Below are 27,498 nucleotides of genomic sequence, written 5' to 3'. Positions count from 1 at the left end.
CATTTTCCTGCACATAATTTTCTATTAGAGTCATTTTCTCGTGTAAAAGTAGAAAATATTGTTTTCCAGCTAAGCAATGGAATATAATAAATAACCATCACGCCAAATTAGCTGGATTGGAATTATTTTATTTAGAGTAATTTTTATACAAAATTCATTTTTTAATAGGGATATTTTATATACAAGCTAGCCCTTGTCTGAAATCTCACCTGGTGGTACCTAAGGGATGATGCAGTCTAAGATACTAGCGGACTAACTTGGAAGAGGTATGGTCTTACCACGAGGTGAGGTCGCAGTCAGGGGCTAACTTGTAATCGAATAAAAAATTACATTCAATTCAATTCAATTCGCTTGTTTGTCAGATTACGACTATATCGTAGCGTATGTACTACGTAGTGGCTACGAGTTATTCGTAGCTAGTTGCTTGTTGTAGTTGCGCTAACTAATGATTTAAAACTTGGTTTGTGGTGTAACGACAATTTGAAATGACTGGGCAATCAGCCCCCCGATTGTGTAAGAAAAACGTAGAGGTTATCCTTATCGTCAAGAAATTCTGCCCTTTGATTGGCTGTGAAAAAAGGTAAACAGCGAATGAACCAATTTTTTTTAAATCATTAATTAGCGCAATACAACAAGCAACTAGCTACGCGTACTATGTCTACCGCGTAGACATAGGTTTTTTTTAAATCTCACGGGGGCTATTTTCCAGGATAAACATGTGTTGATTCGGGGATATAGGTTATCGCCATTCCCTTGAATCAAATCGTGTCAGTCATTGTAGCGAGTAGGAGTAACAAACATTATAATATTGTATTAGTTTTAGGTAAAATGGTCAAATGATAAATAATACATGCAAGTATGTTCTACAAGAAGGTCAAATATGCGCAAAATAAAAATAACAATTTAAATTTTCATCATTAAATAATATTTTAAGTTTAATGTTTTAACGAATTACTTACATGAGTATTGTACTTTATGACCTAAATGTGACTAACAAAAATAACAAGTGTAAATTAAAAATATAACACCCCTAACAGTAATAACTAGAAAAGAGCTGATAACTTTCAAACGGCTGAACCGATTTTCTTGGATTATAGCTAAGAACACTCTCGATCAAGCCACCTTTTAAACAAAAAAAAGCTAAATTAAAATCGGCTCTTTAGTTTAGGAGCTACGATGCCACAGACAGATACATAGACACACAGAAACACAGATACATAGATACACATATACACACGTCAAACTTATAACACCCCTCTTTTAGGGTCGGGGGTTAAAAATAAGTTGGCGGGTAGTTCGGTTCGGGTAGTTAGATACTGCCCGTGACAGCTCTAACTTCACGTCTCGCTGCACCGCATTTCCGTCGTGACCAGGATTCATGGAACTGGGTCAAAATATCGATAATTGAACAATATTAGTAGTATTTATCCGCTACTTACGATATAGTAAGTCGTTACTTTAGCAAGTGAAAATAAAGAAGGAAGTTATCGCGCAAGTTTATTAGGGATCACTTCGTTGTCTGTTTGTCCGTCTATCTGTCTGTCCGTTAGTCGTGTTTGTCAAGAAAAGAACAATATTAGTAGTATTTATCCGCTACTTACGATATATTATGTCGTTACTTTAGCAAGTGAAAAGAAAGAAGGAAGTTATCGCGTAAGTTTATCAGGGATCACTTCGTTGTCTGTTTGTCCGTCTATCTGTCTGTCCGTTAGTCGTGGTTGTCAAGAAAAGAACAATATTAGTAGTATTTATCCGCTACTTACGATATATTATGTCGTTACTTTAGCAAGTGAAAAGAAAGAAGGAAGTTATCGCGCAAGTTTATTAGGGATCACTTCGTTGTCTGTTTGTCTGTATATCTGTCTGTCCGTTAGTCGTGTCTGCCAAGAAAACTCTTAGGGTATTTCCCGTTGATCTAGATTCTAGAATAATAAACTTTGGCAGGTAGGTAGGCCTTATAGCACATGCTAAAGAAAAAATCCGAAAACCGTGAATTTGTTGTTTGGTTACATCACAAAAATTAAAATAGGTTCATGAATATATTTAATTAGTATTTTCAATTTTTAAAGTAAGATAACTATACCAAGTGGAGCATAAAGTAAAAGGGATTTACCTGTACATTCTAAAACACATTTTTATTTATTTTTATACATAATAGTTTTTGATTTATCGTGTAAAATGTCGAAAAAATACCCGAGTACGGAACCCTCGGTGCGCGAGTCTAACTCGCACTTGGCCAGTGTTTACAAACGGATTGCGTGGTCTAAGCGGATTACGATTGACAAGAGGGCGGACAGCGTTGATTTTTAACCCCCGACCCAAAAAGAGGTGTGTTATAAGTTTGACGTGTGTATCTGTCTAATGAACCGATTTAATTTAATTTTTTTTGTTTGAAAGTAGGCTTGATCGAGAGTGTTCTTAGCTATAATGCAAGAAAATCGGTTCAGACGTTTGAAAGTTATCAGCTCTTTTCTAGTTACTGTAACCTCCACTTGTCAGGGGGTAAATTTTTAATTTACACTCGTTGGAACATGTTGATATATATGAGGTATTTCCTATGTCAATGGTTGATACAATGAAGCGCCGTATCTAGTGGGACATTTATATCGCTGATTACATGCTATCGTCGCTAAAACCACTGTCTACTTGATAGTTTCGGTATTTTATATTATGTCATCACATTCCTTTGATCCTTTCTCAAAAGGGTCTATTAGCCTTTGTTATAAAAAGCCCCTTGAAGTCGCAAGGCTTGCTCTGGATTAAAGTTGGATTAAATACCATACTGGTAGCTCTAACGGGATTTATGTCTCTTTACACTTGTATATGGGTGGGAGCGTTTGTACTATATAGAGGCTGGAGGCATATACTAAAAATATATATTATATTTAAAAAAAAACATTTCCAGGGTATCTCCTGGACATTAAATTCATATTTCGAAAAGATTTTTCAGTGAATTGGCAGGTACACGTATTTTCGTAACTTTTTACGTCTTCTTCAGTAAGTGCTTTCCAACACAATTTTCCACACTTTTGTTTATTTTTTCAAGTAGTTATTATTATTATTATTATTAAGCCTTTATTTACTCCTTATCTTTAAGTACAATAGGTTTTCTTACAACTATATAGCTATTTATTCTACAATTTTTACCTTTATTTTATGTTAGTTTTGTTAGTAAGTACAATTGTGTTTTATATGTGTGTGTGTTCATATGTTATGTTTTGTACAGTGTTAGTTAATAAAATCGTTAGTTTACAAATGTTTAAAACTACTTAGTATATACCTACATTTATATCTATTGCTATATACATATATTATTATTGAGTAATTATTTGTTTGCGTAGGTAATCACTATTAAATCTAGATAAGGATCCCATATTTGGGTATAAGGCCTCCCCCCGGTTTTGTCTTTATTTTGTTGTATTTTTCATTAATGCAAGCTCTTGAAAAATCCATAATAATTATATCAATTCTTTTCATATTCCTACTTCTTCTTTAGATTCCTCATGTTAGTAATTAGTATCCCAGAATTTTCCTTTTATGTTTAAGTAATTATCATAGCCTCACAGGCAAGTACATTCCATTTTGTTCAATTATGTAAATAAATTCTGTTTTTATCCTATTATGCGTTTATTATAAAAAATGTTATAATAAATATTGTATTTTGAGTAGTTAAATATGTATATTCAAACCGGGGGGGTTGTGGTCATACTCCTCCACGGTGACCGGCCGTCTTGGAGGAGGAGGAGGGAGGCACCTTATGTTGTAAGTATTATAATAACTAAGTAAATATCTCCGTTTATTAAGGTGTTGCTGTAGACTCTGGATTCAAGTGTTTTTCGTTTTGGTTATATTTTTGGGTGGCTTTGTCGGTCCAGTAAGATGTTAGGGTGTTACATTTTTGGGTTTGGGTCGTCTTTTTGGGTTTCCTTGTAAATTTATCATTCTTGTCAGGAGGAGTTTCAGAAAGATTGCGTTTACTTCCTCGTTTTGTGTTTTCACTTGTCTCTTTTTGTGGAATGACAATTAACTTATCATATTTGATTATCACTTTTTTGCCTTTTTCCCGCTCTTCCTTCGCAATTTCTTGAAGTTCTTTTCTTTTTTGTAAAATTTTTGGTGGGTAATCTTCTTTTATATAGTAATTTAACTGTTCAAGTGATTTTTTGTTGCGTAAAATTTCGAATTTTCTCCTAAATGTAGAAAATGTAACAATAACGGGTCTAGGTTTATCGCATTTTTTACCAATTCTTTTTATACCTTGTATTTCAAAACTAGTACAATCTATTTTCATAATATCACTGAATATCTTCAGGAAATTATTCTGTAAATCCTCGTAATTCTGTTCTTTTTCCTCCACACCAAAAATAACGATATTTCTCTCCCTGGCTTGCTTTTCGAGAAGGTCTAGTCGTTGTTCTTGTGACCTAACTGTGACCTCTAGATTTTGCAGTTTACTTTGGATATCGTCAAATTTTTCGTTGATTTTGTTAAGTAAATTTATTTCACTGTTTTTGACACTATCTTTTGTTTCTTTAATGTCTTCTTGTATCTTTTTCAATAGTTGTACAATATCTTCCATCTTTGTTTTAAAAATATTTTTTAAATATCAAAAAAAGTGAAAAGTCAACTCTTAGGTGCCGAGGATCGATCTCGATAACGTTGCAACAGACCAACGATGTTCGCACTGAGCCAGCCTATCGTTCGATTGGATATTGAAATACGTGAGCGTTATCTGCGGACCCGCGATGTATGCTTGTCTATTTTTCAAACAACCCTCAATAGTTCACAATTTGGTTTTTATTATTTTCGTTAAAAAATGATTTATGTAATTCACTTTGTACACTTACTACACTATTTATTTGCAATAATATCGATAGCAAAATAGTTTTTTAATTACTTTAGCCAGATTTAATTGTTTTTGTTTTTTTCAAGTAGTTAAGTACTTCAAAGTAGTTTGCAACTTGCCTAGACAAAAAGTGACAAATTGCACTGCCGTTAACTTAAGTGTTCCTACGTAAACTACTTGAAACTTCTAAGTTTAGACGTGATATATTATGGCACTGAGAGTCTAAATTTATAAAAAGAAAAGCTAACTGACTGATCTACCAACATACAGCTCAAACTACTGGGCGATATTATGAAAAAAAAAATCGCACGCGCTTCGCTCGCGGTTTATGACTTATTGAGTACTTAGAAATTTGTGCTTAAGTTTTGTGCTATAAAGGTAACAAGTGTAAATTAAAAATTTATAACACCCCCGACAATTGAAGGTTACAGTAACTAGAAAAGAGCTGATAACTTTCAAACGTCTGAACCGATTTTCTTGGATGATAGGAACACTCTCGATCAAGCCACCTTTCAAACAAAAAAAAAAACTAAATTAAAATCGGTTCATTAATTTAGGAGCTACGATGCCACAGACAGATACACAGATACACAGATACACACGTCAAACTTATAACACCCTTCTTTTTGGGTCGGGGGTTAAAAATACTGTCGGGCGGGGGCGGCAAAGTGCCCACGCCTGGAAATAATTTAAGATCCGGGCCTGCCATAGCCGAGTATTTGACTATTAATTAGCTTACGCCCGCGACTTCGTCCGCGTGGAGTTAGGTTTTTCGAAATCCCGTGAGAACTCTTTGGTTTTCCGGGATAAAAAGTAGCCTATGTGCTAATCCAGGATATTATCTATCTCCATTCCTTTCAGCCAAATCCGTCCAGTGGTTTTTGCGTGAAGGAGTAACAAACATACACACACACACACACACATACAAACTTTCGCCTTTATAATATTAGTGTGATAGTCAATTCAGGCTTCCCTCACTTAGTTCACTCTGCTACAGTGTACACATCTGTGTCAGGGAGTTTGTCTCTCTAATTATCCGAGTGACTAACTCCTCTAGTCTTAGTACACACAGTAAGTCCTCCATATTTATAGCAGACGGTAAGATCTCGTTGGCTCGCGTCCAGACACAGATGATTATCTTGTCTTATCTTACCCTCGTTAGATATCAGCGAGGATAATCTCTCTCAGAGAAGCAAAGTAAACTCGTACTCGAGATATCCGTACTAATATTATAAATGCGAAAATGTCTGTCTGTCGCTAGCTTTTTACGGCCCAACAGTTTAACCGATTTTGATGAAAGATCCGGAGTTAGCTTACATCCCGGGGACGGACATAGGCTATTGTTTATCACGGAAAACAAAAAAAACTTCCCAAGGGATTTCTAAAGGCCTGTCCGTTCAACCGGTTTACATAAATTTTGCCACAGAGGTAGCTTGCGTCCCGGAAATTGACACGGCAACTTTTTATCCCGGTAAATCAAAGATCATGGGTGACCAGCCACCAGGGTTGATCATTGATTTTGGAAGCGTCACTTCTGGTTGTGTGGTATATAATAAAGTCAATAATGAAAGGCGCTAACTCATTCAGTACTCCTAACAGTAGAAGTACTTAACAAATTATATTTGACTAGCTTATGCCCGCGACTTCATCCGTATTTTACCGGGCTAGGGGTTTAGTTTTTCACGACCCAGCCGTTCAACTACACTAACCATACAGTTCAAGATATAAATCGGTTAATAAATTTCAGAGCTAATCTAAGAAGTTACTGAAATCTAAATCTGAAAGTCTTTTAGAGTTAAATGTTATTTTAATTGTATCGTATTTTATAATGTAATTTATGCGACAGAAGCAACCGAATTGATTCAAACTGTATAATATTTTATTCAAGTAGACGTTTAGGAGATATACTTAAGAGGGCTCTCTCCGTCACTCGTTTCATACAATCGTAGTTCCAATTTCATTTGAATATTAAGCAACCTAAGTCCATGAAATTTTGCAGACATATTCTAGAAACTAATATCTATGTCTGTGGTTTTCCAGATTTCTGTTAAAATATTCGGTTTCAAAGTTACGCGGTCTTAACATTCACATACAAATCTTTGAGCCCCTGTAATTTTAAAACTACATATTTTTAGAAAAATCTAAAACACCACAGACACAGATATTAGTTTCTAGAATATGTCTGCAAAATTTCATGGACTTTGGTTGCTTAGTATTCAAATGAAATTGGAACCACGATTGTATGAAACGAGTGACGGAGAGAGCCCTGTTAAATAAAGTTTTGAATCCTCAAATTTCAATCCTCGTTGTTAATGCCCGGCTGGGCTGACAGGCAGTCATTAACGCAACAATTTTACTACGGGAGATTAAACATAGATTACCTACATTTCGACCAATTACTTTAAGGAATGGACAGTAATTAAATTAATTACCCTGTGAATGATAAAACATAGAAGCCGTGTTTCTAGCAATTGACACTCGGAAAAAGGGGCCACAAACTCTTCTGTGTAACAAGTAACTTCAACCAATTAAATTAGCGTAAATTGCAACAGGTACATGATTGTTTCGTACGTATTGTGTGTCATGCGATACTGGTAACCACCAGACATAAAATATGAAGAATTAAAAAAACTTCGACACAAAAATCTTTTAAAAAATGACGTGAAAATTGTGCCGTACCTACCTACCATCGGATCGGTTAAAATCAATAACTTATTCTATGGTCAAGAATCATCTTGATTTTTACCCCGACCCAAAAAGAGGAATAATTTTGACCTGTTTATCTGTGTATCTATGTATCTGTCTGTGGTATCATAGCTCCTAAACTAATGAACCAATTTTAATTTAGTTTTTTTTTGTTTGAAAGATGGCTTGATCGAGATTCGAGAGTGTTCTTAGCTATAATCCAAGAAAATCGGTTCAGCCGTTTGAAAATTATCAGCGCTTTTCTAGTTACTGGGTTTTCTAGGTATCTTCACTTGTCGGGGGTGTTATAAATTTTTAATTTACACTTGTCCTTAAATTATGCCAAGAAGAAATATAAAACAAACTGTACTGTAGTAAAGTTGGACAAAAACTAGAGCATCTGAAGATTCAATTAATTTTTTATATCAACACCGAAACCGCGTCGAATTGTAGAGAAAGTGTTTCTGTGAGGAATAAGGTGCTTGTATTTGTCGATGTTACCACCAGCTCCGACAGCCGTGATCGTCTAGTGGTTAGGACCCTACGTTGTGGCCGTAGTAACCCAGGTTCGAATCCTGGTCACGGCAGCTAACAGCGACAGCGGCGGAGCTTAAACTTTTATTATTTTATTCTATTGTAAATAAGGTCATGTTTCGAGATGTGTATTGGTATATATTTTGTTATTATTTTTTGTCTATTCTCTAACAAATTCCATTCAACAAATTTTATGACAATTGCAATCGCAGACAGTTCAACAGGAATTGTTACTAAAAAAGGTAGTTTTTTTTGCGATTGTCCATACTTTTAAGTTTTTTTTTTTAAATTCTAATATTTTTAAGAGGCTTTTATAGGTGACTTATGTATAGGTATGTCAGCCCCATCGGTATAAAATAAATAATAATTGTGACTGTCCATATATTTTCTAGAACACAGAGCTTTCAACCTGTTTTTATGTAACTGTTTCATCAGTGCAAACTCACGGTTTAGTGGGTAATAATAAAGATCTCAATAGCGACAAGCTTTCTTTTAGAATTGCGATTCCCATTATCTTTCTATTACTGCAAATCCAGTAAGGCATCACTAAGCGGGCGAGATTTAGCTCCCCACTAAAATATTCATCTCGTCTAATGAAGATTACGCCCAGTCTAAAAGAGGGTATTTCACTGTTAGCGATGATGTGGGTATTTCACAGTTAGCGATGATGGAATAAGACCATAAGTAATTTTTGTCTGGAAGACTCGGGATACACGCAGTCTCGACGAAACCCTACTTCACTACCGATATTATAAATGCGAAAGTGTGTTCGTTTGTTTGTTGGTTTGTTCTTAATTCACATCGCAACGGAGGAACGGATCGACGTAAATTTTTTGCATGGGTAGATATAGTTAAAGACTTTGAGAGTGACATAGGCTACATTTTACTCCGGAAAATCAAAGATTTCCCACTGGATTTTAAAGCCTAAATACACGCGGACGAAGTCGCGGGCATCAGCTAGTAAATTATAAATGCGATTTAAGTGTGTAAGTTTTTACAGCCAATCCGTTTATCTAATCGATTTCGACGCAAAGTATTGAGATAGCTTATATCCCGGGGACGGGCACAGGTTATTTTTTAACTCCCGACCCAAAAAGTGGGGTGTTATAAGTTTGACGTGTGTATCTGTGTGGCATCGTAGCACCTAAACTAATGAGCCGATTTTAATTTAGTTTTTTTTGACGTGACAACGTCTTATAATTCGATAGAGCCGGCTGCACGCACGAAGAAACATGACTCATGCGGCGTTACCTCGCTCTGAGGCGTTCCATGTAAGGCTTGAAGTGCAAGCGAGAGCGCGGAACGAGCGACAAAGAAGCACAATCGGCCTTTGTTGTCACGTTCAACTATCGTCAGTAAACCGACTTTACAGACAACCAATTTTTTTGTTTGAAAGGTGGCTTGATCGAGAGTGTTGTTAGCTGAGTATAATCCAAGAAAATCGGTTCAGCCGTTTGAAAGTCATCAGCTCTTTTCTAGTTACTGTAGCCCTCACTTGTCGGGGGTGTTATAAGTTTTTATTTACACTTGTGTTCCAGAAAATCAAAGAGTTCGCACGGGATTTTAAAAATCAAAACCCACTAGATGAAGTCATATCATTGTATGTCTAAAGAAGATTACGCTGAATCTGAAAGAGGGTATTTCCCCCGAGTTAGCGATACGATGTTTATTAAGCCGAGATTGAATAAGACGATAAGACTATAAGTAATTTGTCTGCAAGAAGCTAGAGCACACCCAGCCTCGTCGCGATAAAGCGAAAGATAGCAAAGATGTGGGACCAAGTCTCATGATTTGTTGAGTCTGGTTATATTCTTTGACATCTGTAATATAAGATATTATAGGAAAATAATCTACTACTTGAGGATGCCCGCGACTTCGTCCGCGTGGATTTAGGTTTTTAAAGATCCCGTGGGAACTGTTTACATCCTGGGATATAAGTTGACCCTGTACCAAATTTCGTCAGAATCGGTTAAACTGTTGGACCGTGAAATCGTAGCAGACAGACAGACAGACAGACACACACTTTCGCATTTATAATATTAAGTATGGATATTAGTATGGATTTTAGTACGTGCATACTGCAAAAGTATGTATGTAGGTATAGTGTGTCTAATTAATATTTTTAGACACCGTAGAAACAAGCTCGCTAAAATATTAGATACAACCATGAAGGAATTATTTTCTAAAGAGAAAATCATTTCTATTGACTTGTAAAGTCACTCATATTATTTTTTCCTGCAAGAATAGAAATCGATCCAGTAAGTATCACATAATTAAAATATGTATATAATCACTGGTAGGTACATTAAGATTCCTGGGACAGACAGTAGGTTGAATAAAAGAAAATCGGTTAAGTGCGAGTCGAACACGCAGTTGAAAGGTTCCGTACAAGAAATAACACTTTTTTTTAATTTTCATAGCATTTTTATTATTTTGTTGTTGTAGTGGTAATAGAAATAAACATATTGTGAAAATTTCAACTCTCCTCCTATTACGGTTTACGAGATACAGCCCGCTGATCGACGGACGGACGGACAGCGGAGGCTTGGTGTGTGAGGGAATTGAGGGTCCCGTTTGCACCCTTTGGGTACGAAACCCTAAAAAAAAACGCAGGCTTGTTCGCATTAATCCTCTACAACTTTTCGTAAAGCCGTACGCAGAAAGAATATTAATTTAATCCGAAAGCGGCTTATCTCAACGTGTCAAGACGCACCATTCAGTGTACAAAGTTGTTTATTTTCCTTACAAAATGTACTATGGGTTAACATGTACGTGTACATCAAGCAATACGCTTAGGAGTCGACATGGCAATCTTGACCAATACAAAAAATGTGCATTTGAACACACCACAATAGCCTCTCACATCTTCCTAAACTGCAAGATATGACTTATTATTGCTTGTGCAATACAGTGATAAAACTACCTGTAGCACGTGCGTAGAATTTAAGTGAACTTTCTGACATAGTATGTTCCTTTTCTATAGAAAACCACAATGAAAATATGCAACTCTCGTATTATTTACTGATCAGTCAGGTTATTAGAATGATTTTATATAGGTGGTACCTATACCCTATATTAGTGCATCTTATGCTGCAAAATCACGTCATATACGTGCGATTTCAACCAAAGGCAAGAAAATAGTTGTCCTAGGAATAGCTGGGAGCTATAAATCCTGGGGTAGACAAATATTTTTATCCAGAAATAAAAATTAAATTAAAAATTTAAAAAACCCCCGACACATAAACCTCTAAAAAGTAAAAAAATAATAGGTAAGTATGTATGGGCCCTTTAAGAATAGTATAAATAGTAAAGTTTTTACCCAAGCGCTCGTTGCGCCAGGGGACCGCTACCTATCATAAACTATGAAAGTCATCTGTTGTAGAAAGAATAGTCTTTAGCGGTCCCCCGACGCAACGAACGCTTGGATAAAAACTTTACTATTTATACTATTCTTAAAGGGCCCATACATACTTACCTATTATTTTTTTACTTTTTAGAGGTTTATGTGTCGGGGGTTTTTTAAATTTTTAATTTAATTTTTATTTCACGCTTTTTAAACTTTTATTCATAAATTACCGTTTATTTGTGCCATTCTAAAACCCAATTTCTATAATAATATAAATCCAATAAGGCAGCTAATATCTCTTCAAAAGTAACATCAATGTTATGTTAATTATACGTTCCATGAAATATTTTTGACCGAACATCACTAAATTAAGAATTATCTGAATGACTCACATAGTTTAACATGACCAAAACGAAATATCTCTTTCTAACATGTCGTTGCTTTAAAAAATGTACCCATTTTACGTAGTCGTATAATAGTTCGCTTTTTTTAAGATATACGATTAAATTGAAATCGACTTTCATCCGATGAAATAAGGAATAAAGTGGCTTGTATGTCATTTTGTTTGTTATTGCATGTCAAATTTTTATTTGACATAACTTTCAAAAACCGGTCAAGTGCGAGTCTGCCTCACACATGAAGAGTTCCGTACAAGTTTTTTTTTTATGTAATGACAATTCAGTTGTCGGATTTTTTTGTTTACTTGGGCCACAGGAGTAGAGTGCTTGGGCTATAAGATATTGCTACCTGCCTTTCATGATTCTACGTAAACGGGAAGCACCCAATTTATAAGTTTTGATTCTCTTGAAAGATGACACACAGACAGACAACGAAGTGGTGAAGGAAAACATCGTCAGGAAACCTGCATGCTTAAGAGTTGGCCATAATGCTCCCTCAAAGGTGCGTGAGGTCTGCCAATAAGTGCTTGGCCAGCGTGGTAGCTTCTCATTCTGAGAGGAGACTTGTGCTCAGTAGTGAGCCAGCTATGGGTTGATCCTGATGATGATGAATTTTAAACGTATTTTGTCAAAGTAAATAAGCTGAGTTCAAGCAGATAAAATATAAAGAAGGTGCGCCTAATGCATCATCCAAACCTGCGCGACAAAGCGACTACGATGCGGAAACCTCAGCAGCGCGGAAGGTCATCGCCTCCTACGATATTTAATGGTGCCATGCACACCTACGCGACTACATCTTTTTTTTTCTACAGATACCTACTGAACCCTAAAAATAGTTTGACTATGGTTTGGGTTTGGGTTGATTGTTCGTGGCCTTTGGTTGACTGTTGGATATTATAATTGAATTAATGTTTTCTCGTTTAACTGTGATTATAATATTTTATAAATTAGAAACTCCGCGCCTACGATCCAAAGTATCGGAGTTTTCCAAAACATTATTTTCAAATAAATAATTATGTATCTAAGCAACGTCCATCTTGACAGCTTGACATTTGCCAATTGACATAATATTATGAACCTCTGTTACAATAGTGAAAGATCCCAGGGCCACCAGCCGTCACGTATTTTCTGACGAACGAAATGTGGACGATTGAGTAGTGTTAGTATGTACTAAGAACGCATGCCTACAGACCTGCTAGCTTGCTTAGACGGCCAATTTTCAGGTATCAGGTAATCAAGGTACATAAAAACATTACTTACCTCATGTAAATTCTCCAATTTTTTAAATTTTTAGCTGATTTTTTTTATATTTATAATTAATTAACATAAGTAAACTATAAGAGAGTGAGAGAGAAGTCAATATATCCTAATACATGTCTTACTCAGTCTCATGCGCGTAGATAATGATGCCCTCGCGCTCAAACCCACAGAGGCATTAAAATTGAATTTAGGAGATAATTGGATCTGGATCGGTCTGTCTTCTTGTAAAAGGTTTTAAAATAGTTGTCTGGTGGACATATATAAAAATGGAGCATCAGAATTTACGTGCAGTTAAGTAATTACTTATTTTGGGAGCTTTAAAGCGTCTGCAAAGCAATACGGCCGACGCGGGAAGTGTGTGGAAGTATTGGCGACATATTTTTAAGGATATTGCCTAAAATATACGTAAAAATCAGTTTGGAGAATTTACGTGAGGTAAGTAATGGTTTTATGTACCTTGATTATCAGATACCTGAAAATTGGCCGTCTAAGCAAGCTAGCACGTAGGCTAGGCATGCTTTCTTAGTACTTACTAACACTACTCAATCGTACATATTTCCTGTGTCAGAAAATACGTAACCTCTGGTGGTCCTGGGATAAAAGTAATAAGAAAACCAGAAAAGAGCTGATAACTTCCAAACGGCTGAACCAATTTTTTTGGATTATAGCTAAGAACACTCTCGATCAAGCCACCTTTCAAACAAAAAAAACTAAATTAAAATCGGTTCATTCGTTTAGGCGCTACGAGGCCACAGACAGATACACAGATACACCGATACACAGATACACAGATACACAGATACACAGATACACAGATACACAGATACACAGATACACAGATACACAGATACACACGTCAAACTTATAACACCCCTCTTTTTGGGTCGGGGGTTAAAAATAAAATATCTTACAGAATATTAATAGAATCTAAATCTGCGCGTAGGAAGTTGGTCTTACGGACATCAGCTAGTATTATTTAATTTGACCTAGTGGTCTGCTACTTTGGCAGCAACAAACTTAGCGTGGGGTTTCTCTCTTCGATGGGATGGCCATGCTCTTTGCATACAGGCGTTGAGCCATCTGCTTTTCGAGACCACTCCTGTTTGTATGAAGCGAAATTGAATGGTATTCAGATTTAGATTTTCCTATACGCCTACATTTTATCTCGAGTGCGGTATGAATGCTCCGGATTGAAGGGTTGGGTTAAGAAAACACATCTGTACTCTTAGTACAAGATTACACATCTCGACAATCGACAACGTTGATAGATTTCGAATAGGTATCGAAACAATGTAACATCAAAGTTAGAAGAGAAAAATGGACCTAGAGCCGCTTAAAGCTACGGACACACCTGCGCGTCATGAACGGGGGATTAGGAAGCGTCTACCACGCGAATCTGTACCTACGTGCAAGTGTAGTGGTCTCGTAGGGGTGCATGGCACATTAAAATACGATGTGAGGCGATACGATAATGTGAGGCGGCCGGTTGCCTCACACGTATTTTAATGTGCCATAAATTAAAATAAGTGTGAGGCAACCCACCGCGCGGCTGATGTTCCCACGTCGTAGTCGCTTTGGTCACGCAGATTGCTATAGTAATACCTGCTTAAATGGTACATTTTAAAAGGTACATTTGTACAATGGTACATTTTAAATGGTACATTTTAAGCAGGTATTTAATTACTTACTAGTTAGTCATACACTCTGAGCAAAGTATATTGAGCTACTACTATTTAATTGACAACTAGTTAGATACTTTCATTTTAAGTAGGTATTACTAATACTATTTATTTATTTAACATACCTACCTACTGACGATTTGTAGTTCACAAGGTTTCGTTTGGGGCTCTCGCTCTGAATAAACGAACTAGAACATCAAAACAAGTCAATTTAGTTCCATTTAACTTTGACGTTTTAGTGTTTCTTTTTCGAATTGTACAGACTCGTACTAACCCTACTGTAAACTGTATCTGTAGGATTCTATGAGTTTTAGAAACACTTTTACACTAAGCGGCCTATCGGCATCATGTATTCGAATACGTGATTCTTTTCAAAGTAAACTTGAATTGGGGTCTTTTCAAATGTTACAAGGTTATAGAAACGTTACAAGGTTATATCAACGTTATAGAAACCTAAATAGCTATTTCTAGTCTAAAGGTCATATTCTATTGAATGGTGCGTAGAGTTTCAGATCAGAGATATAAGATATCTTTATTTGTACTAGCTGTTTCCTGCAACCTCTTTCACGTGAATTTAGATTTTTTAAAAGCCCGTGGTATTTCTCAGAAGCCGTTTTTAGAGAGAACCTACAATGCAGCTAATACTTAGATACATTATTTAAAATCAGAAACGTTTTGAAGTGGGGAAATAATTTTTAGTATTTTTTTATCCATATGTGCGATATTTATACACGAAGTCCAGAAAAACGCTACCTTCTCTTTGAGAAGTTGTAGAGGAGGTCAAATGCTACAAATGACCTCTAAACACTTATGGGCAAAAACCGCCCGTTTTTGAGTTATTGATCGTTTTCAGAAAAATACGTATTTGTTTCTTTTAAAATTTAATAAAAAAAAGTAAGGCATATTGCCGACTTTTTATTTAATTTCTAAGTACTAGACATCTCAATTAATAATTGTGAATACTAAAATAAAAATAATCTTTGTAGGTTCCCCGGTTAGGGATCCAGGACTGTACCAGTTTCATAATTTCTATTGGGCTACTTTGCCAAAAATGCAATTTTTTTTTAAAGTTAAAAAATTTTTTGGCCTGCAAATTATTTGCAAAGCTTCTAAATATTTTCAGCTATCTAATGATGTACAAAACTTTAAAATAAATTGAAAATTAGCTAAAAAAATGATAAAATAATAGCACAAGGGAGAAATTTCTTAATGCTTAAATTTTAAACAAACAGGAGCTGTATAAATAATTATATTTATGTCAGTCAGTTTCTCCTTATAAATATGAAGATAGAATAGCAACGGGGGATCCTAGCATATATGGGAACTGACAGTTGTTTCATAAAAATGCTTGGAAAATGCGGGAGTATTTTTATTATTCGGAACATCTGAGACAAATTCTTCATAATTCATACATATTTATTTGTAAAGCAAAGTTTCATAAGGCAATGTTTGCTGGATCCCTTTCTTGAGAGATTTCGAACTCGAGTTCTCGTAATTTTATTTACAAAACAAATATAAACAGACCCTAATTTGATGTTTAGCTGTGCGTCATAGAGTAAAGCCGTGTCCACATAAATATTAATACCACGTGGCAGCATATTTCTACAGCAGTGTGTATTTTCTCGACACGTCACTTCTACATAATACACAATTATTATTACACATCTAAGGTAAGGCGCAATCCACACATGCAGAGTGAAATGGAGCTGAGCGAAGCGTTAAGCAAATCTTTTTGAAAAACACTTTAGTTTATTTACTTCAGAAAAGTCGCAAGGCGCACGATACACCCTTTGAGTCTATTTCGTGCTTAGTTTTCAATTCCAATTGTACTAATTGAAGAAGAAGTTGTTATCAAATATTGTATAAATACTAGGTACAAACAGACATCAAATTACTACCCATCCAATATCAGTATTATAAATGCGAAAGTGTGTATGTAATGTCCTACAATCACGCTGCAACGGAGCAACGGTATAACAAAATTTTTTGCATGCATATAAGTATAGATAAAGATTCAAAAAGTGACATAAGCTACTTTTTAGACCGGAAAATCAAGAGTTCCCACGGGATTTCAAAATCTCCAAGCGGACGAAGTCGCAGACATCAGTTTCTATTAAATTATTTAATACTAGCTGACGCCCGCGACTTCGTCCGCGTGGATTTAGGTTTTTCGAAATCCCGTGGGAACTCTTTGATTTTCCGGGATAAAAAGTAGCCTATGTGCTAATCCAGGATATTATCTATCTACATTCTGAATTTCAGCCAAATCCGTCCAGTGGTTTTTGCGTGAAGGAGTAACAAACATACACACACACACACACACACACACACACACACACATACAAACTTTCGCCTTTATAATATTAGTGTGATGCGTTGACAAACGTACTCGTATAATATGTAAAGGACATCTTTGAATATTAATATCGCAAATAGGTTTTCTTGATTGCCGCCCACATCTGCATGTGAAGGGTACGAAAGTCGAGTAGATAGACTTGCCCGAGGTTATGCTTGCTTGGTATTTTTGTATGAAATTAGTCTTTAAAAATGCCGTTATATCTCACTGATTTACCGGGATAAAAACCGGCCAAGCGCGAGTCAGACACGCACACTGAGGGTTCCGTACTCGGGTATTTTTCCAACATTTTGCACGATAAATCAAAAACTATTATACATAAATATAAATAACAATCTGTTTTAGAATGTAAAAGTAAAGCACTTTCATATGATACCCCATTTGGTATAGTTATCTTACTTTGAAAATTGAAACACGTTTTAATTTTTTTTAATGATGTAACCACAAACTCGCGGTTTTCAGATTTATTCCTGTATTTGTACTATAAGACCTACCTACTTGCCAAAATTTATGATTCTAGGTCAACGGGAAGTACCCTATAGGTTTCTTGACAGACACGACGGACGGACGAACGGACGGACAGACAACGAAGTGATCCTATAAGGGTTCCGTTTTTCCTTTTGAGGTACGGAACCCTAAAAAGGAGCCTATTTCACTCTCCAGGTCTTTAACTATACTGGAAAAATCATTTCAATTTCCGTTGCGACGCCATAAGAACGCCAAAAGACTAATTTAAACCAACAAACAAACACATTTCCGCATTTATAATTTGGGTAGATAATGCGTTGACAAACATACCTACTCTTATATAATATGTAAACTTGTAAAGGACATCTCTGAATATTAATATCGCTAAGTGTTTGTCTTGATTGCCGCCCACATCTGCATATGAAGGGGACGAGAGTAGAGTAGATAGACTTGCCCGAGGTTATATGCTCGTTTGGTATTGAACAACCATTGAGTGAACAGGTATTTTCAGGTGCAGGTATGTCTTAGAATATTTCCTATACGTTCTTGAACGTTTACGTGCAAGATTTGCATCACTTACCATGGTCAAATGCATCTACCACTGGTTCGGAATTCCTTTACTACCGAGAAGAACCAGCAACAAACTCGGCGGTTGCTCTTTTCAAAGATATTCCAGAATATAATAAAGCTAACAATTGTCCAGGTTAGCGAGTTTCAAACGCTTTTTAAAAAATTCGAGCATCGAGTATCTACTCCGCACTGTGTCGAATTTCACCGGGGAAAAAATTGTCAAGTCAACCAAGCCTCGTTGCAAAAGTGTATTTTCCGGGTTTCGGAACGGTCAGGCCATTTGCTTTTCCCACTTCGTTTGAAAATCAAATTGGACTCTTGAAAAAACGTTGATTTTTCCAACTTTTCGGCTCCATAGCGAATTCAATGCCGCCAGTAGCGGTATTTTTACTCTCATTTATTTATTTTTCCCATTTTATCCTATTTTTAAACAACACATAATAAAATAACAAAAACAACAGAAAAAATAACAGGAACACAGAAAAAATAACAGAAACAACAGAAAAAATAACAGAAACACAGAAAAAATAACAGAAACAACAGAAAAAATAACAGAAACACAGAAAAAATAACAGAAACATAGAAAAAATAACAAAAACACAGAAAAAATAACAGAAACAACAAAAAATAAAATAACATCAACAACAAAATCAATAAATAACAGAAACAAAAGAGAAATAAAATAACATAAACGACAAAAAACTAAAGTAACGGAAAAAAAAACATTGAATAAAAATATGATAAAATGGATCCCACTGGCAGCAGGGTGGGTTGGACCCAAGCCGCCAGTGGTTAGGGCTCCAGAGTGAGGAACCTCCTCACAATGCGTGCCGTCTCAAGAACCACTGCCTTCTGTATCTTACCCTTGATCCAACAGTTAAGCGACAGTTTCTTAAGATGTTGGTCGAAACTGTTCGCAATAAGACCGTGGACTGATACAACTATCGGTACAATAATCGCTGAGTCAACACTCCATATGGCGGTAATCTCGTGGGCCAGGTCCAAGTATTTCGATACTTTTTCCTTTTCTGCTTTCACTAAATTATCATCATGTGGAATAGTGACATCAACAATCATTGCTCGACGCGCTGATCGGTCAACTAGCACTATATCAGGTCTATTGGCTACAATATACCTGTCAGTGATAACCGACCGATCCCAGTAAAGCAGGGCACTGCTATTTTCAAGAACTGACATTGGGTCGTACCTATAGTACGGCACCTCAGTATCTACAAGGCCATATTGAAGAGCAAGTTGTTGATGGATTATCTTGGCTACTTGATTATGTCTGTGCAAGTATTCGCCGTTAGCAAGATAAGAACAACCGGAAACAATATGTCTGAGGGATTCCCCAGGAAGATGGCACGCACGACAAATGTCAAGCGTTCCATCTTTCATTATATGTTTCCGGTAATTATTAGTCTTAATAACTTCGTCCATAATTGCACAGATAAAACCTTCGGTTTCCCCAAAGAGGTCCCCAAACTGTAGCCAGGATACAGAGGCTATGGAATCTACATCCGGCCTAGTTAAGGCCTTGTAGAATCTTCCATGCAACTCCTTACTCCTCCATACAGCTATGCGATCCGAAGTGCTAAGCACTATGGGCTTACGCCAGTTATTTTTGCCTAAGGAAAGCGGAGTAAGACCTTTATCAACTGCAACTACATCCCTATGTATTCCCACATTTACTTTGAGAAAATAATCTCTGAGATTGCATACCTCGCGATTATGAAGGTTCTTGGCATTTAAAAAACCACGCCCTCCACACTTGCGTGGGATATACAATCTCATAACAGATGAACGTGGATGATGCATACGATATGTAGTCAACAATTTTCGGATTCTTCGATCCAATTTTTTAATTTAAATTAATTATTTTTAATTTATAATTAATTTTTAATTTTAATTTAAATTACAATGCCGCCAGTAGCGGTATTATTGTTACGCACGATATTTTTTGGAGTACCCAAAGGAACGGAACTCTTTTGTTGTAGCATCTTCATCTGTCAATGGCTTTATACTTCTTGGTATTATTTCGTATATTCGATATCGACTTCCTCGGAAGCCAGTCGCTTGGCTGGTCACAATAAAATTATTGGCGAAGCGTTTAGATAAGACTCGTCGTTTAGTTTAATATTATTGAATAGGTACTAGACACTAGATGATGCCCGCGACCTCGTCCGCGTGAATAAATAGGTAAGTATAGGTTAATAACAACCGACCCAAAAAGAGGGGTGTTATTTAAAAAACCCATTGGAACTCTCTTCCGAGTTAAAACGTAGCGTATGTGTTAAGTCAAAGTGAAGGCAACCTCCATTTCAAAGAGCCAAATCGGTTTAGTCATTGGTAGGTAGGTATGCAACGAAACAGCAACCAAATAACACGCCAGCAATTTCCAAAGGTCAATTTTCTGAACAGTTTCATACTGCTGACGAGGTTCTGTAAATGCACATTACTTAACCTACATAATTAGGCGTTTTTGTAACATTATCATTGATGTCGCAACCTGTGTTTATTATTGTTATACATAGGCTCGCACATTTTTCGATTTCAAACTGCTGACGAGGTTTTTAACATACTAACATGAAGTCACTGTTATTGAATTCACAATCAGAATTTCAAATTATGAGCAATGTGTATTATAAATTCAAATGTCATAGTCCATAGAGCGTCGAATTGCTTTAATAATAATTCACTGTACACAAATAAAGGGTAATTGCGCCACGCACTTGAGATCAGCATACCTAATGATATTACTATGGCATACCTACAGGCACTTCATGGAGTTGATTTGAATAACACGTCGGTTGATTTGGAAGTGAAACAAATACTGCAAAAAAATTCGAATATAATGGACTACTCGCCACATCGTTTTCAATTAAAAATGCAATTTGTTCTTGCGATTGCAATTTAGACACATTGCACAATAAAGCTTCATAAGTAATTGTGCAAAGTGTATTCATGAGAGTGGAATAGAAAAGAGATCTTTATCACTAAGCTAAGGCAGGTTGTGATTTCTCAGTTAGAATACATACAATATTGTACTACAATACAATATTGTATGTATTTTCACTGAATGATAAGATCTGGAACGAGGAAATCTGCAAAAGCCAAACCATAGCACGCTGAAGTGGCAGTAGGTAGGCCATTTTTAACCCCCGACCCAAAAAGAGGGGTGTTATAAGTTTGACGTGTGTATCTGTGTATCTGTGTGTCTGTGTATCTGTGTGTCTGTGTATCTGTGTATCTGTGTATCTGTGTATCTGTCTGTGGCATCGTAGCGCCTAAACGAATGAACCGATTTTAATTTAGTTTTTTTTGTTTGAAAGGTGGCTTGATCGAGAGTGTTCTTAGCTATAATCTAAAAAAATTGGTTCAGCCGTTTAAGAGTTATCAGCTCTTTTCTAGTTTTCTTGTAGAAAAGAAGGTTAGATAACCGTTAGGTTCATAATATTATGTCAATAGACAAATGTCAAGCTGTCAAGATGGATGTTGCCTAAATACATAATTATTTATTTGAAAATGATGTTTTGGAAAACTCAAATACTTTGGATCGTCGGGGGTGTTATAAATTTTTAATTTACACTTGTTCGTTGGAGAGATGGTCATTGGAGCCAAAAAGTCCTAGACTGGACTTTATGGGTGAAATAAAAAAATCAGTCACTATTATACGTTATCATGAATTGTAACATTGAGTGTAAATTAAAAATTTATAACACACCCGACAAATGAAGGTTACAGTAACTAGAAAAGAGCTGATAACTTTCAAACGTCTGAACCGATTTTCTTGGATGATAGCTAAGAACACTCTCAATCAAGCCACCTTTCAAACAAAAAAAACTAAATTAAAATCGGTTCATTAGTTTAGGAGCTACGATGCCACAGACACAGATAATCAGATACACACGTCAAACTTCTAACACCCCTCTTTTTGGGTCGGGGGTTAAAAATAAACACAATTATTGTTCACTGAATCCACGAGGGAATACTATCTGACATGTTTACAAGTGGATAAGCTACTCTCAGACACATAAATAGATAATAATGTATGTGATATACATTGAACTAAATTAGAAGCCAACATAAATGCATAGAGGTGGTTGGTAATATTCATCATATTTGTATGCTGAATGTACCTACCACTATTGTATATTTCAAATAGCATTCATTTTAACACCATTAAAAGCAGAAACCCTTGAAAAGTGGCATAGTAAGTATGTACAATATCTTAGCTCCTAAACTAATGAACCGATTTTAATTTAGTTTTTTTTGTTTGAAAGGTGGCTTGATCGAGAGTGATCTTAGCTATAATCCAAGAAAATCGGTTCAGCCGATTGAAAGTTATCAGCTCTTTTCTAGGTTCTGTAACCTTCACTTGTCGGGGGTGATATAAATTTTTAATTTACACTTGTAATTCTAAATTATTGCAGATGGTCGAATAATAAGCCTATGTCTCAGACATTTCACGGCTTTATTTTTGGAATGTGTACCTACTACACAGAAATGGCGTTGTTTTTACGAGTTACTTAAGAAAGTGTACCTTTTTATATCAAAGGATAAATTGCACAAAGTTATTTCAACGTGTTTGTGTTCTTTATACATTTCTGGATAAAAGGCTTTTGTGTGCCTCCACTGCGTTAGGGGACCCAGCTTTATAGAATGTTTTATTTTGCTGTGACGTAAGTGTTTTCACTTGAATTGTTGGGTCTCTTAATATATATTTTGTAGGTAGAACATTTTCGTAAATAAAGCATACTTACTAGATGATTTCCAGGAGCTTTTTAATTTTCAGAAACAAAAAGTCAAAAGAAAAAACCTTTGTCCGTCTCCGGAATGTAAACTATGATAGGCATCTCAAAGCTGGTTAAGCCGATGTTGCATGAAAAGGTAACAGACTAACACAGACAGATATCTTTTCACTTTTATAATATTAAGTATGGATGTGATGTTAAGTCAAAAGCCGATACTCTGCCGTATATTATCTAGGTTTGCCTAGAACCCTTCAAAATGTAGAAAAGCAGTACTGAAAACCAAACGTTCGATATTTGCCCAGGCTCACCTGAACCAAGTTAGGTAAATGTTTAGACTACGAAGCCAGAAACTAGCTTCTCGTTTCGGCAGTCCAGGTAGGATTGATCAAAAATAAGTTAGGCAATAGATGAGTGTTAATCTAGGTCATCAAAACATTTTTATCTGAATTAGCATAGGCTCAAAAGGGCTACCACCCAGAGCCGTAAAAGCCAGCTAATAAATTTAATTACCAAGTACCAACACAAATAGCTGGGTTTTTTTAAATCGTCGATACGGCGAAAATTTGCCTTATAGTAAAGGTATGCCTGCGTTCCTATAATTAATTCGTAAGATTTTTCATTAGATTTTTCAAAAAAATTTAAAAGTTTTCCATCGACAAAATCGGATAAAAATTTGAAAATCGAAACTTCAGTTTCGTATCTATCCCCACTTTGTCGGTTACTCTGGTTCTTCTAAGTATCTCCTTATATCTTACTTATCAGTAGGTAGTCGGTAGACGATATTATTTTTACAATTTATTTCGAGATCGTATACACAGCCCATAGGACCAGAGTAGATCGAAATTTCTTCTAAAAACAACTGTTATTTTTTCAAAGAAATGAATCCCTCCCACGGCGATCATTTATTACAATTTGACATAAGAAAAGTTATTAATCTTACATTATTATCTTCTTTTACATAAAATATAATTTTCTTTATGAATATTTTCCCCAACAAAGCTCTAAAGTAGACAAAAAGTAATTAAATTAGTGAATGTTATAAAACTCAGCCAAAAAGAAAAGTAGCGGTGAAAAATTTTAATATTATACATCTTGTCGCGACGGGTCGCGAACTTTTATACAACAGATTTCTGGCCATTACTCATTTCATACGCTTTCTGTCTGTCAAGTTTTTAGGATTCCCCTACCTCAAAAGGAAAAATTTAACCCTTATAGGATTACGTTGTTGTCTGTCTATCCATCTGTCCGTCTGTCGTGTCTGCCAAGAAAACATATAGGAAACTTCCGGTTGACCTAGTATCGTGAAAGGTAGATAGGTAGGTCTTATAGCACAAGTAAAGGAAAAACTCCGAAAACCGTAGTTACAATACAAAAAAATGTGTTCATGAACAAATTAGCTCACACACCAAATACCTTACCTATGACGTTTCATGCGATATGCTGACAGAAATACAGACGGACGGACGGTCGCATGGACGATGGGTGCACAGACGGGCGAGCAGATGCACGAACAAACGGACGGACAGCGAAGGCTTATTAATATGCTCCCGTCACGTTGGCACCCTTCGGCTAGGTACGGAACCCTATAAAAGCTACGCTTGTATTCGTTAGGCTAAAATAATATTATTTTATTTGAAACAATTTTCATTTAGAATTGGTTAGTTTTAAAAATGGCACAAAAGAGCGAAGTACTTTAACTAAGTGAGCGTCGGTTATAATATTAAACGGTGCCTGATTTCTGGATGAAATTTAAATTCATGAATGCAATATGATGTGACTTCGCAATAAAAGTTTCAAAGACTTTTATAAGATATGACTCTCATAGACCACGCAATATATCCTAAACTTGAATTAGGTCAAGAAGACAAAGCGCTTTGCCATAATATTATTGTCTAAGACATAGGTTGTTGCCATTTTGATGGAAGCAATTTTTAAAATGAATCTAAATATTTTTTCTAAAATGTTTTCCTTCACCATTAAATCATTGTGATATTTAATAGCTTAAAATGCACATAGCTCCAAAAGTTAGAGTACCACTACTACCACTATGCTACTACAGCTTTTCTATCAAATATAGTTTAGCTATCAAATTTAGTTTAATAATAAAATACGGGAACGTGCTAGGTTCGAATTTAAAAGTTACGTAAACCCGCTTAGGGTTAAGCCAGACTGTTCGCATTTGGCCAAGTCGACAGCAAAATTGAAGTTTGGATACAGAGATGTACTGGACTACGCAGCGTTGGAAGACCCCCCATTAGGTGGTCAGACGTCATCAATTGAGTTGCAGGGAGTCTTGTGGAAGTCCCTACAAGAGACCTCTGTCCAGCTGTGTGACGTATATAGATTGATAATGATAATGAAGAGACAGTCAGGGGTTACACCTATGAACTGCAATAAGACTGCATCAGAATTGTAACTTTTTTTTTTTAATTCAGATACAAGCTAGCCCTTGACTGCAATCTCACCTGGTGGTAAGTGATGAATGATGATGCAGTCTAAGATGGAAGTGGACTAACTTGGAAGGGGTATGGCAGTTTTTATTAAACCCTTTGGTTTCTACATGGCATCATGTCGGAACGCTAAATCGCTTGGCGGTAGGGTGGTAACTAACCACGGCCGAAGCCTCCCACCATACCAAACCAGAAATTTAGAAATTATATAATTCCAAACCCCTGCCGGGAATCGAACTCGGGACCTCCCACTAATAAGACCACAGCACTTAACATTGCACCAGGGAAGTAGTCATCTCAATTTTTCAGTCCAGTCTCAGCGCGCCTGTCTCGACCCTAATAGCGAGGCGCAGCATACAGCCAAAAGCGGATTTTAACACGAGTTTGTGGATTATGCGCTCTCATTCATTCAAGCCGCTTGCAGCTATTAATGCAACACTAAATCTAGCCAGAGAATCAGGATTTTGGAGAGACTCGTACGTTTCTGTGAATAAATGAATATTGTCTGCTTTGCATACTAATAACTCGTTCATTGGAGTTAGCGTTTATTGTTTAGCCTCATGAGTCCCCTGGCGGACTTATTGAAAGGTTTTATTAGTTAGATTTGTTAGTACATATTATTATGTTGTTATTCCGTCGAAATTGGTAACTAATTTTTGAGCTGAAATGCTTGGTGAAACGTGGTTTGGATGGCACTAGATGATTATGGTATCATAGGTATCTACCATTGAGCGTTTTTGAAAATTTAAACTATAGTCCGTAAAAAATGAGAACGCACTCGCCATTTTTTTAACTCTATGTGTCTACTGGTATGCCAAGAGTATGATTTTAGACTCTATTTTAATAGTGAATGTACTTTTAATAGCTTAAAATGTACATAGCTCCAAAAAGTTAGAGTGCCACTACCACTACTGCTACCACTAGGCTATTACAGCTTTTCTATCAAATATAGTTTAGCTATCAAATTTAGTTTACAATAATAAAATACGGGAACGTGCTAGGTTCGAATCAGAAAGTTACGTAAACCCACTTAGGGTTAAGATGACACAGAGTTAAAATGGCAAGTGAGTTCTCATTTTGTACGCATTATCTACTTCAAAAAAAGTTTTTCCTACTATAACTTATGGTACTTCACTTTATCAACAGAAAAGTCGCCATCGACTGGCGGAATTAAACGAAAAATGTCGCTGGCCAGAGTTTACTAAGCAAAAAGTTTAATAGGATTTTTATAATTAGGTAGGTATGTAAAGATCACAGCGTTTTTCATACCAGTATTTTTTCACATTCCCCTTTACTAAAACGAAATAATTAATGAGACATCCAATTTGCCTAAAACAACAGGGGACCGTGAAAGAAAAAATATAACGAACTAACATTTCGTCGCGATGGATCGCGGACTTGTAAAATATTCCTCTTATTACTTATTCCATAAAGTTACCATCCATAGCGATTGTTCGTTCCTCGTTATACATTTTTCCACTAAAAAATCCTTTGTTATGATGAATGATAACATTAATATATTATTATGAGACACAGCTATTTCAAAATAAAACTTGGAAAACTATTTGTAACCGATTTATATTTGATTGAAATAAATTTCTTGATCATTAAAACAGTAAGCTGCCTAAACTGGAAATTAAATAACTTACAGGAGTTTTATCGATTTTCAAAGGTAGCGGCAGCCATGTGCAAAATAAAATCTACTAAGGCTGTCCGAATTGAACTAGGAATTGGCTTAGCTACATGGATATATACTTAGTAAATCTAAAAACTAATCACAATGGTATATTTTGTGGGAATTTGTAACTTTTAGGGGGATTTTTTAACTAAATTAACCCGCCTATAGCGGAAGTTATCCAATCTGTTCCTATGTAGATAATTCTACCCAAAAATTTCACACCCCTTATAATTTAGAAACGAGGAAGTAAAAACCGAATAAAATGTGATAATTTATGGTAAAAAAAAATCAGAACTCTTTTTCAAAATTTGTACGGTTTTGCGGCCGCCGGTGTGATTTTAAACAACCTATATAATTTACAGCTTTATATAATATTCATGTGCCTAGGGAGGGTATAATGTAACTATTTGTAAAATCTTTTCTTCTATTGATTCATTGCTCTCACACAATATAGGTATAAAATGGGAATTTATT

General features: G+C 35.9%; 1 protein-coding gene and 1 non-coding gene across 2 annotated transcripts in view; both read left to right on the top strand.

Moving 5' to 3' along the window:
• LOC123871149 (galanin receptor type 3) overlaps positions 1-27,498 on the top strand; it is a 73,847-nt gene that overhangs the window by 4,482 nt on the left and 41,867 nt on the right. The window lies entirely within an intron of this gene.
• Positions 8,047-8,118, top strand: Trnah-gug. The gene has a single exon. It is a non-coding gene; the product is annotated as a tRNA-His (tRNA).

Source organism: Maniola jurtina, chromosome 2 (assembly GCF_905333055.1).
Source record: "Maniola jurtina chromosome 2, ilManJurt1.1, whole genome shotgun sequence".
In the NCBI taxonomy this organism is placed as follows: domain Eukaryota; kingdom Metazoa; phylum Arthropoda; class Insecta; order Lepidoptera; family Nymphalidae; genus Maniola; species Maniola jurtina.
This window is presented reverse-complemented; position numbering and strand designations above follow the sequence as displayed.